Genomic DNA, 14,367 nt, shown 5'->3' with positions numbered 1-14,367 from the left:
CCTCTCAAAGTGCACTTGCTCTTTCTTTTGATGGATTTTGAAGGTTGCTTTGGTTGCAGCTACTTGAAATAGGAGGTTTTCATTTATCTTCTTGATCTGGTAAGGTCAGACATCAGACCAATTTGTCTAAATATTTGGATTTCTCATCTTTCAGGTTTTTTTCTAAATTCTCTATTTTAAGCTTAAGGAAAGAGTTGGACTTTTTGAGTCCTTTATTTTTATTTATTTTTTTGAGTCGGAGTTTCGCTCTGTCACCAGACTGGAGTGCAGTGGCGTGATCTCAGCTCACTGCAACCTCCGCCTCCTGAGTTCAAGCGATTCTCCTGCCTCAGCCTCTCCTCCTCAACAGGAGAGACCATGTCTCAGCCTCCCATGTAGCTGAGACTACAGGCATGTGCCACCACTCCTGGCTAGTTTTATTTATATTTTTAGTAGACACAGGGTTTCACCATGTTGGCCAGGATGGTCTCGATCTCTTGACCTCGTGATCCGCCCACCTTGGCCTCCCAAAGTGCTGGGATTACAGGCGTGAGCTACCGCCCCCAGCCGAGCTCTTTATTAATTGCCTCCAACACTTCCTTTTTTTTAAAATAAGAAAATCATCTTATGAAACTGTAAAGCCCAGATAGGACTGACTTCATAGCAGTCCGCTGGTGCAGTAGCATTTTTTTGTTTTTGTTTTTTATAGAATCTTGCTCTGTCGCTCAGGCTGGAGTGCAGCAATGCGATCATGGCTCACTGCAGCCTCAACCTCCTAGGCTGAAGCAATTCCCCTGCCTCAGTATCCCAAGTAGCTGGGACCACAGGTGCATGCCACCATGCCCAGCTAATGCTTTTGATTTTTAGTAGACACAGGTCTCACCATGTTTCCTAGGCTGTCCAGTAGCTCCATGACATCCTCAGGTACCCACATCTATCTGTCTGTGGCCCCCTGTTGGCTTAATTCTCAGTCTGTTCACAAGATGGCTGCAGCAGTTCCAGAGACCAGGTCCAGAGAAACAGGAGAGACCACGTCTCATCCATCAGCTCTCACTAGGAATGAGGAAATGTTCCCCCGAAGCCCTTAGCCAGTTTCTCCCATCTCACTGGCCTCAACTGGGTCACATACCATTGTAAGCGTGCATGTGTGTGTGTATTTTTTTTTTTTTTTTTTGAGATGGAGTCTCACTCTGTCATCCAGACTGGAGTGCAATGGCATGATCTTGGCTCATTGCAACCTCTGCCTCTGGGGTTCAAGCAATTCTCCTGCCTCAGCCTCCCGTGTAGCTGGAAATACAGGTGAGCACCATCACACCCAGCTAATTTTTTGTATTTTTAGTAGAGACGGGGTTTCACCCTGTTGGCCAGGCTGGTCTGGAACTCCTGACCTCAGGTGATCCACCCGCCTCAGCCTCCCAAAGTGCTGGGATTACAGGCATGAGCCACCGTGCCTGGCTGGGTAGTTTTATATATACACACTCATGTATATATGTATATGTGTGTATGTGTGTGTGTGTATATATATAATTACAAAATTTGCCATTTTAAGCATTTTAAGTGTATGATTCTGTGGCATTGATTCTATTCACGTTGTTGTGCCACTATCAACACTACCCACTTCTAAACCCTTTCATCATCCTACACGGAAACTGGTTCCCATCAAACAATAACTTCCCATTCCCTTCCTTCCCCAACCCTGGTAACCTCTATTCTACTTTCCATCTCTATGAATTTCACTATTCTAGATATTTCAGACACGTGGAATAATAGAGTATTTGTCATTTTGTATAAGGTTTATCACACTTAGCATAATGTCCTCAAGATTCACACACATTGTAGGATGTACATGTGGTATATCCATTGTATATTTATCCATCCATCCATTAATGGACATTTGGGTGGTTCTTACCTTTTGGTTATTATGAATAATGCTGCAGTGAACATGGACATACAAGTATCTGTTTGAGTGCTTGTTTTAAACTCTAGTGAACATATGCTTTGGGGGAGGATTGCTGAATCATATGGAAATTCTATGTTTAGCTTTTTAGGGAACTGCCAAACTCTTTCTCACACTGGCTGCACCTGCACCATTTTACATTACTACCAGCAATGTATGAGGTTTCCCATTTCTCCATGTCTTCATCAACATTTTCCTTTTTTAAAATGTATAGCGGCTGGGCCTGGTGGCTCACGCCTGTAATCCCAGCACTTTGGGAGGCCGAGGTGGGCGGATCATGAGGTCAGGAGATCGAGACCATGTTGGCCAACATAGTAAAACCCGATCTCTACTAAAATACAAAAAATTAGCTGGGCATGGTGGCGCGTGCCTGTAATGCCAGCTACGTGGGAGGCTGAGGCAGGAGAGTAGCTTAAACCTAGGAGGCAGAGGTTGCAGTGAGCTGAGATCACGCCACTGCACTCCAGCCTGGCGAGAGAGCAAGACTCCATCTCAAAAATAAAATAAAATAAAATAAAATAAATAAAATAAATAAAATGTATAGCTATCCTAGTGATGATGCAGTTGTATTACTGTGGTTTTGACTTGTATTATCCTAATGATTAAGGATGTTGACATCTTTTATGTGCTTATTGGCCATTTGCATATCTTGTTTAGAGAAATGTCTATTCAAGACCTTTGCCTGTGTTTTAATTGGATTGTTTATCTTTTGTTGTTGAGCGTTGTTCTTTATGTATTTTGGAGATTTATCTCTTATCAGTTATATATTTTGCATATTTTATCCCATCTGTACTTTGTCTTTTAACTTTTCTTGGTAATGTCCGTTCATGTACAAAAGTTTTTAATTTTGATAAAGCCCAATTTTTCTTTGTTGGTGTTGCTCATGCTTTTGGTGTCATATGTGGGAACCCATTGCCAGCTCCAAGGACCTGATTTATCCCTATGCTTTCTTCCAGGTGTTTCAAGTTTAGTTCTTATATTTAGATTGTTGATCCATTGATCAATACTTCTATGAATATTTTATTTACATGATTTTATGAACCATGTAGGGGAGAGGCCAACCTCATTCTTTTTCAAGTGGAAATCCAGTTGTCACAGTACCACTTGTTGAAGAGATAGTTCTTTCACCATTTGGCACTCATGTCAAAAATCAGTCATAGACATATGAGCTTATTTCTGGACTCTCAGTTCCATTGGACCATATATCCTTATGCCAAACCTGTTTTGATTATTGTAGCTTTGTAGTAAGTTCTGACATTGGGAAGTGTGAGTCCTATGACTTTGTGCTGCCTTTACAGATTGTTTTGGCAACTTCGAGTTTGTGTGTGTGTGTGTGTGTGTGTGTGTGTGTTTTAATGCCTTGCGGGGATTTTTTTTTTTTTTTTTAGTGAATTTGAGGATCAGTTTTTCTATTTCTGCAAAAACGCTGTTGGTATTTGAGTAGGATTGCATTGACTCTGTAGATAGCATTGGGTAGTACTGACAACAATATCAAATCTTCCTATGACCATATGATGTCTTTCCATTTCATTAGGTCTTCTTTAATTTCTTTTAGCCATTTTTAAAATTTTTCACTGTGTAAGTTTTCATCTTCTTGGTTAAAGTCATCTTTTGGGTAAAACTTGTTTCTAGGTATTTTATTCTTTTAGATGGTATTATTAAGTACAATTATTTTCTAAATTTCATTTGCAGATTGTTCCTTGCAGATATATAGAACCGCAATTGATTTTTGTGTGTTGATCTTGTACCCTTGAACTTTGATGAATTCTTTTATTAGTGCTAGTGGCTTTCTTATAGATTCTTTGGGATTTTCTATATATGGGAGTTGTCATCTGTGAATTGAGTTATACTTCTTCCTCTCCAATTTGGATGCCCTTCATTTCTTTTTCTTGTCTAATTGCTCTGGCAAGAACTTCCAGTACATCGTGGAATAGCAGTGGTAAAGTGCACATCTTTGTTTTGACCCTGATCTTAGAGAAAAATCTTTCAGTCTTTCACCATTGAGTATGATGTTAGCTCTGGGTATTTCATATATGGCTTTTACCATGTTGAAGAAGTTTCCATATACTTCTCGTTTTCTGAGTGGGTTTGTCTGTTTGCTTGTTTGGTTGGTTGGTTGGTTTTTTGAGACAGAGTCTCACTCTGTTGCCCAGGCTGGAGTGCAGTGTCGTGATCTCGGATCACTGCAACCGCTACCTCCAAGTTCAAGGAATTCTCATGCCTCAGGCTCCCAAGAAGCTGGAATTACAGGCATGTGCCACCATGCATGGCTAATTTTTGTATTCTTAGTAGAGACGGGGTTTCACCATGTTGGCCAGGCCGGTCTCGAACTCCTGACCTCAAGTGATCTGCCCGCCTTGGCCTCCTAAAGTGCTGGGATTACAGGCATGAGCCACCGTGCCTGGACTTCTGAGTGTTTTTATCATGAAACAGTGTTAGCTTTTGTCAAAGGCCATTTCTGTGTCAATTGAGATGATTCTGTGATTTTTTTTTTCATTCTACTAATGTGATGTATTATTTTGATTAAGTTTCTGATGTTGAACCACCCTTGCATTCTCGGATAAATTTCACTTAGTCATTGTGTGTGATCATTTTAATATGCTGTTGGATTCAGTTTCTAATATTTCTTTTTTTTTTTTTTTTTTTGAGACAGAGTCTTGCTCTGTCACCCAGGCTGGAGTGCAATGGCGTGATCTCGGCTCACTGCAACCTCTGCCTCCTGGGTTTAAGCGATTCTCCTGCCTCAGCCTCCCAAGTAGCTGGGACTACAGGCATGCGCTACCATGCCCGGCTAATTTTTGTATTTTTAGTAGGGACGGGATTTCACCATGTTAGCCAAGATGGTCTCGATCTCTTGACCTCGTGATCTGCCCGCCTCGGCCTCCCAAAGTGCTGGGATTACAGGCATGAGCCACCGTGCTCAGCTTCAGTTTGCTAATATTCATATGAGGATTTTTGTATCTATATTCTTAAGGGATATTGGTCTGTAATTTTCTTATGATTTTCTTTATCCGATTCTGGTATCAGGGCAATGTTGGCCTCATAGAATGAATTAGGAAGTATTCCCTCCTCTTCTATTTTTATGGAAGATTTTAGAAGGACTGGTGTTAATTCTTCTTTAAATGTTTGATAGAATTCAGCAGTGACACCATCTGATCCTAGACTTTTCTTTGTTCTTTTCTTTATTGTTTCAATCTCTTATTAGTTATAGATCTATTCAGATTATCCATGATTTTCTTCATGATACACTTTTGAGGAGTTGTGTGTTTCTAGGATTTTGTCCATTTCATCTAGGTTATCCAGTTTGTTGGCATACAATTGTTCATAGCATTCTCTTATAATCCTTTGTTTAATTAGGTTGGTAGTAATAGAACTGTTACTGTTCCCACTTTCATTTCTGATTTCAGTTATTTGTGTCTTCTCTCATTTTTACTAAGTCTAACTAAAGGTTTACCAATTTTGTTGATCTATTCAAAGAACCAATCTTTGGTTGTGTTGATTCCCTCTATTGTCTTCTTTTCTTTTTTTTTTTTTTTTTTGAGACGGATTCTTGCTCAGTCACCCAGGCTGGAGTGCAGTAGTGCGATCTAGGCTCACTGCAAGCTCCGCCTCCCAGGTTCACACCATTCTCCTGCCTCAACCTCCCGAGTAGCTGGGACTACAGGCGCCCACCACCATGCCCAGCTAATTTTTTTTGTATTTTTAGTAGAGATGGGGTTTCACCATGTTAGCCAGGATGGTCTTGATCTCCTGACCTTGTGATCCACCCATCTAGGCCTCCCAAAGTGCTGGGATTACAGGCGTGAGCCACCATGCCCAGCTGGGTCTTCTATTCTCTTATTTATCTCTACTCTAATTCTCATTATTTCCTCCCTCCTGGTAGCTTTAAGTACAGTTTTTTCTTCTTTTCCTACTGCTTCAAGCTATAGAGTTAGGTTATTGATTTGAGATCTTTCTTCTTTTTAAATGTAGGCATTTACAGCTATATCTTTCCCTCAGCAATTCTAATTTCCCTTGTGATTTCTTCTTTGATGACTGGTTGATTTTAAAGTGTTTTAATTTCCACATATTTTTACATTTTCCAATTTTTCTTCTATTATTGATTTTAGCTTTATTCATTGTGGTCAGAGAAGATATTATTTCAGTATTTAAAAAGAATTTTAAGAGACAGCGTCTTGCTCCATCACCCAGACTGGAGTGCAGTGGCACAATCATAGCTCACCGCAGCCTCAAATTCCTGGGCTCAAGCAATCCTCCCACCTCAGTCTCCCAGGTAGCTGGGACTACATGCATGAATGCCTGGCTTGATTTAAATACTTTTAAATTTACTGAGATCTGTTTTTTTGCCTGTCACAGTCAGTTTGAATTGCTATAACAAAGGACTATAGACTGGGTGGCTTTTATGCAACAGAAATTTATTCCTCACAGTTTGGAGGCTAGAAATCTGAGCTCTAGGTACCAGCAAGATTGGATTCTGGTCATCTAAGTTGCAAACTGACTGCCAACTTCTCATTGTATCCTCACATGATGGAAAGAGGGCTAGCTATCTCTCTAGCTCTCTGGTCTCTTCTTATAAGGACACTTAATCCTATTTATGAGGGCTCCACCCTCATGACCTAATTACCTCCCAAAGGCCTCACCTCCAAATGTCATCACACTGGGATTAAGCTTTCAACATATGAATTTGGGGGGAACATTCAGTCAACTGCATGGCCTACTATATGGTTTACCTTGGAGAATATTCCATGTGTACTTAAGAATGTGCATTCTGCTGCTGTTGAATGGAATGCTCTGTATATGTGCGTTAGGTCCTATTGGTCTATTTTGTTGTTCACATCTTCTATTTCCTTATTGCTATTCTGTCTAGATATTCTATTATTGAAAATAGAGTTTTTTGGGGTTTTTTTTTTTTTTTGAGACAGAGTCTTGCTCTGTCACCCAGGCTGGAGTGCAATGGTGTGATCTCGTCTCACTGCAACCTCTGCCTCCCAGGTTCAAGCGTTTTTCCTGCCTCAGCCTCCTGAGTAGCTGGGATTAAGGCATGCGCACCACTCCCAGCTTATTTTTTGTATTTTTAGTAGAGATGGGGTTTCACCGTGTTAGCCAGGCTGGTTGTGAACTCCTGACCTCAGGTGATCCACCCACCTCGGCCGCTCAAAGTGCTGGGATTACAGGCATGAGCCAACATGCCCGGCCGAAAGTAGAGTTTTCTTATTGCTATTCTGTCCAGTTATTCTACCTATTACTGAAAGTAGAGTATTGAAGTCTCCAATTATTATTGTAGAATTTTTTACTCCCGATTATTCTGTCAGTGTTGCTTCATATATTTGGGTGACCTCTTATTTGGGGCATATATGTTTATAATTGTTATACTAATACATTCTTAATGAATTAACCATTTTATTAATATATAATGTCTTTGTCTCTTGTAACAATTTGCATTTAAAGTCAATTTTTTTTCTGGTATTAGTGGAGCCACCCCTGCTCTCTTTTGGTTACTATTTGCATGAAATATCTTTTCCTATCATTTCAATTTCAGTCTATTTGTATTTTTGAATCTAAAGTGACTCTTTAGACAGTATATAGTTGAATCATTTTTTTTATCCATTCTGCCAATCTTCTTTTTGACTGGAAAGTTTAAGCTATTTAAAGTAATTATTGATAAGGAAAAACTTAATTCTGCCATTTTGCTATTTGGTTTTGTTATATCTTATACATTTTTTTGTCCTTCATTTCCTCCATTACCGCCTTCTTTTATGTTTGGTTGACTATTTGTAGTGAACCATGTGATTCCCTTCTCATTTCCTTTTTTGTATAATTTTTAGATATTTTCTTTGTGATTAGCATGGGTATTACATTTGGCATCCTCAATTTATAACAGTCTATTTTAAATTAATACCAACCTAACTTTAATAGCGTATAAAAACTTGGCTCCTGGAGAGCTCCATTCTGTCCTCCTTCATGATGCTGCTGTTGTCATCACAATTAACATGTTTATATATTGTGTGCTCAGTATTGATTTATAATTATTTTTATACATTTAAATTCTACAGGAAATAAAAAGTGGAATTACAAACTAATGTTATAATAATACCTACTTTTATATTTGCCCATATGTTTACCTTTACTGGAGATCTTTACTTCTTCATATGACTTTAAGCAACTGTCTGGCATCTTTCCTCCCTGTCCCCCGCTTTATTAAGGTGTAATTAACAAATACAAATTTTGTATATTCACAGTGCACAATGTGATGTTTTAATATAGCATCTTTTCCTTTTAATCTGAAGGACTCCTTTTAGCATTTCTTGTAGGGCAAGGCTAGTGGTAACAAACTCCCTCTAATTTTATCTGGAAATATCTTAACTTCTTCCTCACTTTTGAAGGACGGCTTTGATGGATATAGAATTCTTCTATATGGATGACAGTTTTTTTTTTTTTTCTTTCAGCCCTTCAAATGTCATACTGCCATCTCTGGCCTCCATAGTTTCTGATGAGAAATTGGCCATAAATCTTATTCACATGTGCATAATGGGTCACTTCTCTCTTGCTGCATTAAAGACTCTCCATTTGTCTTTTGCTTTTGGCAATTTGATTATTTTTATTTATTTATTTGTTATTATTATTATACTTTAAGTTTTAGGGTACATGTGCACAATGTGCAGTTTAGTTACATATGTATACATGTGCCATGCTGGTGCGCTGCACCCACTAACTCGTCATCTAGCATTAGGTATATCTCCCAATGCTATCCCTCCCCCCTCCCCCCAACCCACAACAGTCCCCAGAGTGTGATGTTCCCCTTCCTGTGTCCATGTGTTCTCATTGTTCAATTCCCACCTATGAGTGAGAACATGCGGTGTTTGGTTTTTTTGTCCTTGCGATAGTTTACTGAGAATGATGATTTCCAATTTCATCCATGTCCCTACAAAGGACATGAACTCATCATTTTTTATGGCTGCATAGTATTCCATGGTGTATATGTGCCACATTTTCTTAATCCAGTCTATCATTGTTGGACATTTGGGTTGGTTCCAGGTCTTTGCTATTGTGAATAATGCCGCAATAAACATACGTGTGCATGTGTCTTTATAGCAGCATGATTTATAGTCCTTTGGGTATATACCCAGTACTGGGATGGCTGGGTCAAATGGTATTTCTAGTTCTAGATCCCTGAGGAATCGCAACACTGACTTCCACAGTGGTTGAACTAGTTTACAGTCCCACCAACAGTGTAAAAGTGTTCCTATTTCTCCACATCCTCTCCAGCACCTGTTGTTTCCTGACTTTTTAATGATTGCCATTCTAACTGGTGTGAGATGGTATCTCATTGTGGTTTTGATTTGCATTTCTCTGATGGCCAGTGATGGTGAACATTTTTTCACGTGTTTTTTGGCTGCATAAATGTCTTCTTTTGAGAAGTGTCTGTTCATGTCCTTTGCCCACTTTTTGATGGGGTTGTTTGTTTTTTTTCTTGTAAATTTATTTGAGTTCATTGTAGATTCTGGATATTAGCCCTTTGTCAGATGAGTAGGTTGCAAAAATTTTCTCCCATTTTGTAGGTTGCCTGTTCACTCTGATGGTAGTTTCTTTTGCTGTGCAGAAGCTCTTTAGTTTAATTAGATCCCATTTGTTAATTTTGGCTTTTGTTGCCATTGCTTTTGGTGTTTTAGACATGAAGTCCTTGCCCATGCCTATGTCCTGAATGGTATTGCCTAGGTTTTCTTTTAGGGTTTTTATGGTTTTAGGTCGAACGTTTAAGTCTTTAATCCATCTTGAATTGATTTTTGTATAAGGTGTAAGGAAGGGATCCAGTTGCAATTTGATTATAATGTGTCTGATGTGGTCTTATTGAGTTTATCCTACTCAGAGTTTGTTAAGCTTCTTGGGTTTGTAGGTTTATGTCTTTCATCAAATTTGGGCCATTATGGGCATTATTTCCTCAAATGTTATTTGACTCTTTCTCTCCTCTTTCTGGAATTCCTATTTGTTTTTTTCTTTTTTCAAAAAGACTAGTCAAGTACAGTAGTGAGAAGGGAAGAAAAAGTAGAACAAGGATTTCAATCTGTGACTGACTGTGAACAATCATTTGAGATGAATCACTACCTTCAGGTCAACCAGGAACTCCTATTTGTATATTGGTCTGCTTGATGGAGTCCCATGGGTCCCTTAGGATTTGTTCACTTTTCTTCATTCTTTTTTCTTGCTGTTCCTCAGATGTGATAATTTCAATTGTCCTATCTTCAAGTTCACGGATTCTTTCTTTCGTCTGTTCACATCTGCTATTAAACCCCTCTAGTGAATTTTCATTCAATTACTGTACTTTTTCAGCTCCAGCATTTGTTTGGTTCCTTTTTATTATTTCCACCTCTTTACTGATATTCTTATTTTGTATACAAAGTTGTTCTGTTTTCCTTTAGTGTTTTGTCCATGTCTTTAGCTCTTTGAGCATATTTAAGAAAGTCTAGAATTTCTGACATCTAGCCTTCCTCAGGGATGATTTCTGTTGTATATTTATTGCCTCTGAATGTGCCATATTTTCCTCTTTGTATGCCTTGTGATTTTTTTCTTGAACACTGGACATCGAAATATTATAATGTATTAACTCTGGATGTCAAATTCTCCCCTTTGCTCAGGTTTTTCTGTTTTTGTTTTTTTTTAATTGGTGAAGGACATAGTAGTCCATTTGTTTAGTGACTTGCTCAAAATATTATTGGAAAGACTGTAATAATTCTTGTTGGGTGTGGTCACTTGTGTTCAGCTAGTGTTTTGACAGATTTCTTTGAGTGCCAGGAGCTAAAACAAACAGACAAAAAGTAAAAGTATCTCTCCCAGGCCTTGCAAATTCACTGTGTCCTAGGACCCTCCTTTAACATTTTGGGCATTTTCTTTGCACTATGGCTTGCACTATGTCTAGGAATAAGCCCCAGGTGAAAATGTAGGTCTTTTCTGAGCATGGGTCTTGCCCTGGGCACATGTGTGGCTTTCTAAATTCCCCAGTATAAACGGCTACCTTGAATGTCCTAATTTCCCAAAGAAATTTTCCCCAGTTTTGACACAGGCAGTCTATTATATGTTTCAACTATTATCTTTGGCTCCAGGTGTCTGAGGGTTGTTAGTTCTGCTTGAAGAATTTCTGAGTGATGCTCACTGCTCTTCTGGCCTGAATTCCAAGTTAGGTAAAACAGAGATGAGCACCTTACATCAGTCCCTCAGGTACTTTGTGTCTTTCAAGGAATATGTTATTTATTCTAAGTTGCCAAATGCATTGGCATAAAAGGTTCATGGTACTCCCTAACTATTCTTATTAAGGTCCGATGATTCTGTAGTTCTATCACCTCTCATATTCCTCATGTTAGTAATTTGTGACTTCTCCTTTTTTTTTTCCTGATTTAACTCATGAGAGGCTTATGAATTTTATTGGTCTCAAAGAACCATCTTTGGCTACTTTTATTTCCTCTATAAATTTTCTGTTTTCTTTTTCACTGATTTCTACTCTTTGGTGTGCCCTTATTTCTGCTTATTTTGGATTTCATTACTTTTCTCATTTTTCTGTTTTCGTAAGGTAAGGGTTGAGGTCATTGATTTGAGACCTTTCCTAATATAAGCCTTTAGTGCCATAAGTTTTCTTCTGTGTACTACTTTAGCTGCTGCCTGCAAATTTCGAGATTTTTATGTTTTTATATTCATTCATTTCAAAATACTTTTAATTTTCCTTTTAATTTCTTCTTTGACCAGTAAGTAGTTTAGAAGTGGGTTATTTCATTTCCAAATACCAGAGGATGTTCCTGATACCTTTCTGTCATTGATTTCTAGTTTAATTCCATTATCGTCAGATAATATACTTTGCACGATATGAATCTTTTAAAAGTTATTGAGACTTGTTTCATGGCCCAGAACACAATCTATCTTGGTAAATCTTCAATGTGCACTAGAAAATGATGTGCATCATAGTGCTAGTAGGTGAAGTGTTTTATAAACGTCAGTTAGGTCAGGATGATTGATAGTATTGTCCAAGTTGTTATATCCTTACAGATTTTCTGTATATTGAGAGGGGTGTTGAAGATATTTCTGACTATAATTGAGAATCTGTATATTTTTCTTTATAATTCTATCAGCTTTTGCTTCATGGATTCTGAAGCTCTTTTGTTTAGTGCATACCCATTTGGGATTATGTCTTCTTGGTGAATTTACTCTTTCATCATTATGTAATGTCTGCCTTTCTTCCTGGTAATTTTCCTTGCTCTCACTTCAGTGTTTTTGTATTATTGAGGGAAAATTCACAAAACATAAATTATTTAAAAGTGTACAATTCAGTGGCATTTAGTACATTCACAGTATTGTACAGCCATCGCCTCTATCAAGTTCCAACGCATTTTCATCACCGCCAAAGGGGACTCATTAAGTACTTGTTCCAAATTCCCCACCCTTCTGCTCCTGGGAACCAGTAATATGCTTTTCTTTCTCTATGGATTTGCCTACTTTTCATATGTCATATTATCGGAATCATACGATATGTGACCTCTTGTGCCTGGCTTGTTTCACATAGCATAATGTTTTCAGGGCTTATCCATGTCATACCATTTAGCAGTACTTCATTCCTTTCTGTGGCTGAATAATAGTCCATTGCAGATACATCAGATTTTGCTTATCCATTTATCCAATGATGGACATGTGGGCTATTCTGACCTTTAAACTATTGTTAATACGGCTGCTATGAACTCAGGTTTATTTTTGGTGCTTGCCTATCTCAGATTGTTTCTATTTTATGGACTTCAGTATCCTCATTTGCTTCAAAGTCTGTCCTCTATGATACTTTACCAAGACTGCCCTCCCTTCACAAGTCACCAGGTTTCAATATGGCCTGATCATCGCCCCCCCGCAACCCCAAATCCCTACATAACCTGTGTCTACATGCAGGCCAGGGAAGGGCTTCCCCCTCCAGTGGAGTGGAACTTTGTGTGTCATACTAAGGCCATGTCATCCAGGAAATAACTGATGAAAGAAGAGCCTTATTAAGCCAAGTAAATCTTTAGCTTTATGGCCTTTTAAGCAATGTGACAACAGAGTGAAAATTCCACACACTTCTGTGAGCAGCTGTTTTGACCCTTTTGGACTCAATTTCCATAAAATCTGTTTTTCAGAGCTGTTTCCATTTTTCCAATTCCAAATCTTCACTTCAGGCTCTCTAAAACCCCCACCAAATGGCAGTGGACTCCTCATACAGCCTGGTGCCATTGCTCTTGATTTGCCAAGGTGCCCAGTTTTTTTTTTTCTTGAATGCACAGTTATCTTATCTGAGTACACTCATTTTTTCACATTATATTATAAAGCTCTTAATATAAACATTGAACCAGTACCTATATGTCTTCCATCACAGCACCTAGGGGCTAAGTATAGTATATATGACTTAGAGGATTTTCCCATCGTTTGCTTGTCTTTTAAATGTTTTTTTTTCTCTTATTTTATTTTATGTTATTATTATTATACTTTAAGTTTTAGGGTACATGTGCACAACTTAAAGGTTTGTTACATATGTATACATGTGCTATGTTGGTGTGCTGCACCCATTAACTCGTCATTTAGCATTAGGTATATCTCCTAATGCTATCCCTCCCCCTTCCCGCCACCCCACAACAGTCCCTGGTGTGTGATGTTCCCCTTCCTGTGTCCATGTGTTCTCATTGTTCAATTCCCACCTATGAGTGAGAACATGCGGTGTTTGGTTTTTTGTCCTTGCGATAGTTTGCTGAGAATGATGGTTTCCAGCTTCATCCATGTCCCTACAAAGGACGTGAACTCCTCATTTTTTATGGCTGCATAGTATTCCATGGTGTATATGTGCCACATTTTCTTAATCCAGTCTATCGTTGTTGGACATTTAGGTTGGTTCCAAGTCTTTGCTATTGTGAATAGTGCCGCAATAAACATATGTGTGCATGTGTCTTTATAGCAGCATGATTTATAATCCTTTGGGTATATACGTAGTAATGGGATGGCTGGGTCAAATGGTATTTCCAGTTCTAGATCCCTGAGGAATCACCACACTGACTTCCACAGTGGTTGAACTAGTTTACAGTCCCACCAACAGTGTAAAAGTGTTCCTATTTCTCCACATCCTCTCCAGCACCTGTTGTTTCCTGACTTTTTAATGATTGCCATTCTAACTGGTGTGAGATGGTATCTCATTGTGGTTTTGATTTGCATTTCTCTGATGGCCAGTGATGGTGAGCATTTTTTCATGTGTTTTTTGGCTGCATAAATGTCTTCTTTTGAGAAGTGTCTGTTCATATCCTTTGCCCACTTTTTGATGGGATTTTTTTTTTTTCTTGTAAATTTGCTTGAGTTCATTGTAGATTCTGGATATTAGCCCTTTGTCAGATGAGTAGGTTGCAAAAATTTTCTCCCATTTTGTAGGTTGCCTGTTCACTCTG

This window comes from Pan paniscus, chromosome 13 (assembly GCF_029289425.2).
Source record: "Pan paniscus chromosome 13, NHGRI_mPanPan1-v2.0_pri, whole genome shotgun sequence".
NCBI classification, from domain to species: Eukaryota; Metazoa; Chordata; class Mammalia; order Primates; family Hominidae; genus Pan; species Pan paniscus.
The sequence above is the reverse complement of the archived record's forward strand: the minus strand, read 5'-3'. Positions refer to the sequence as shown.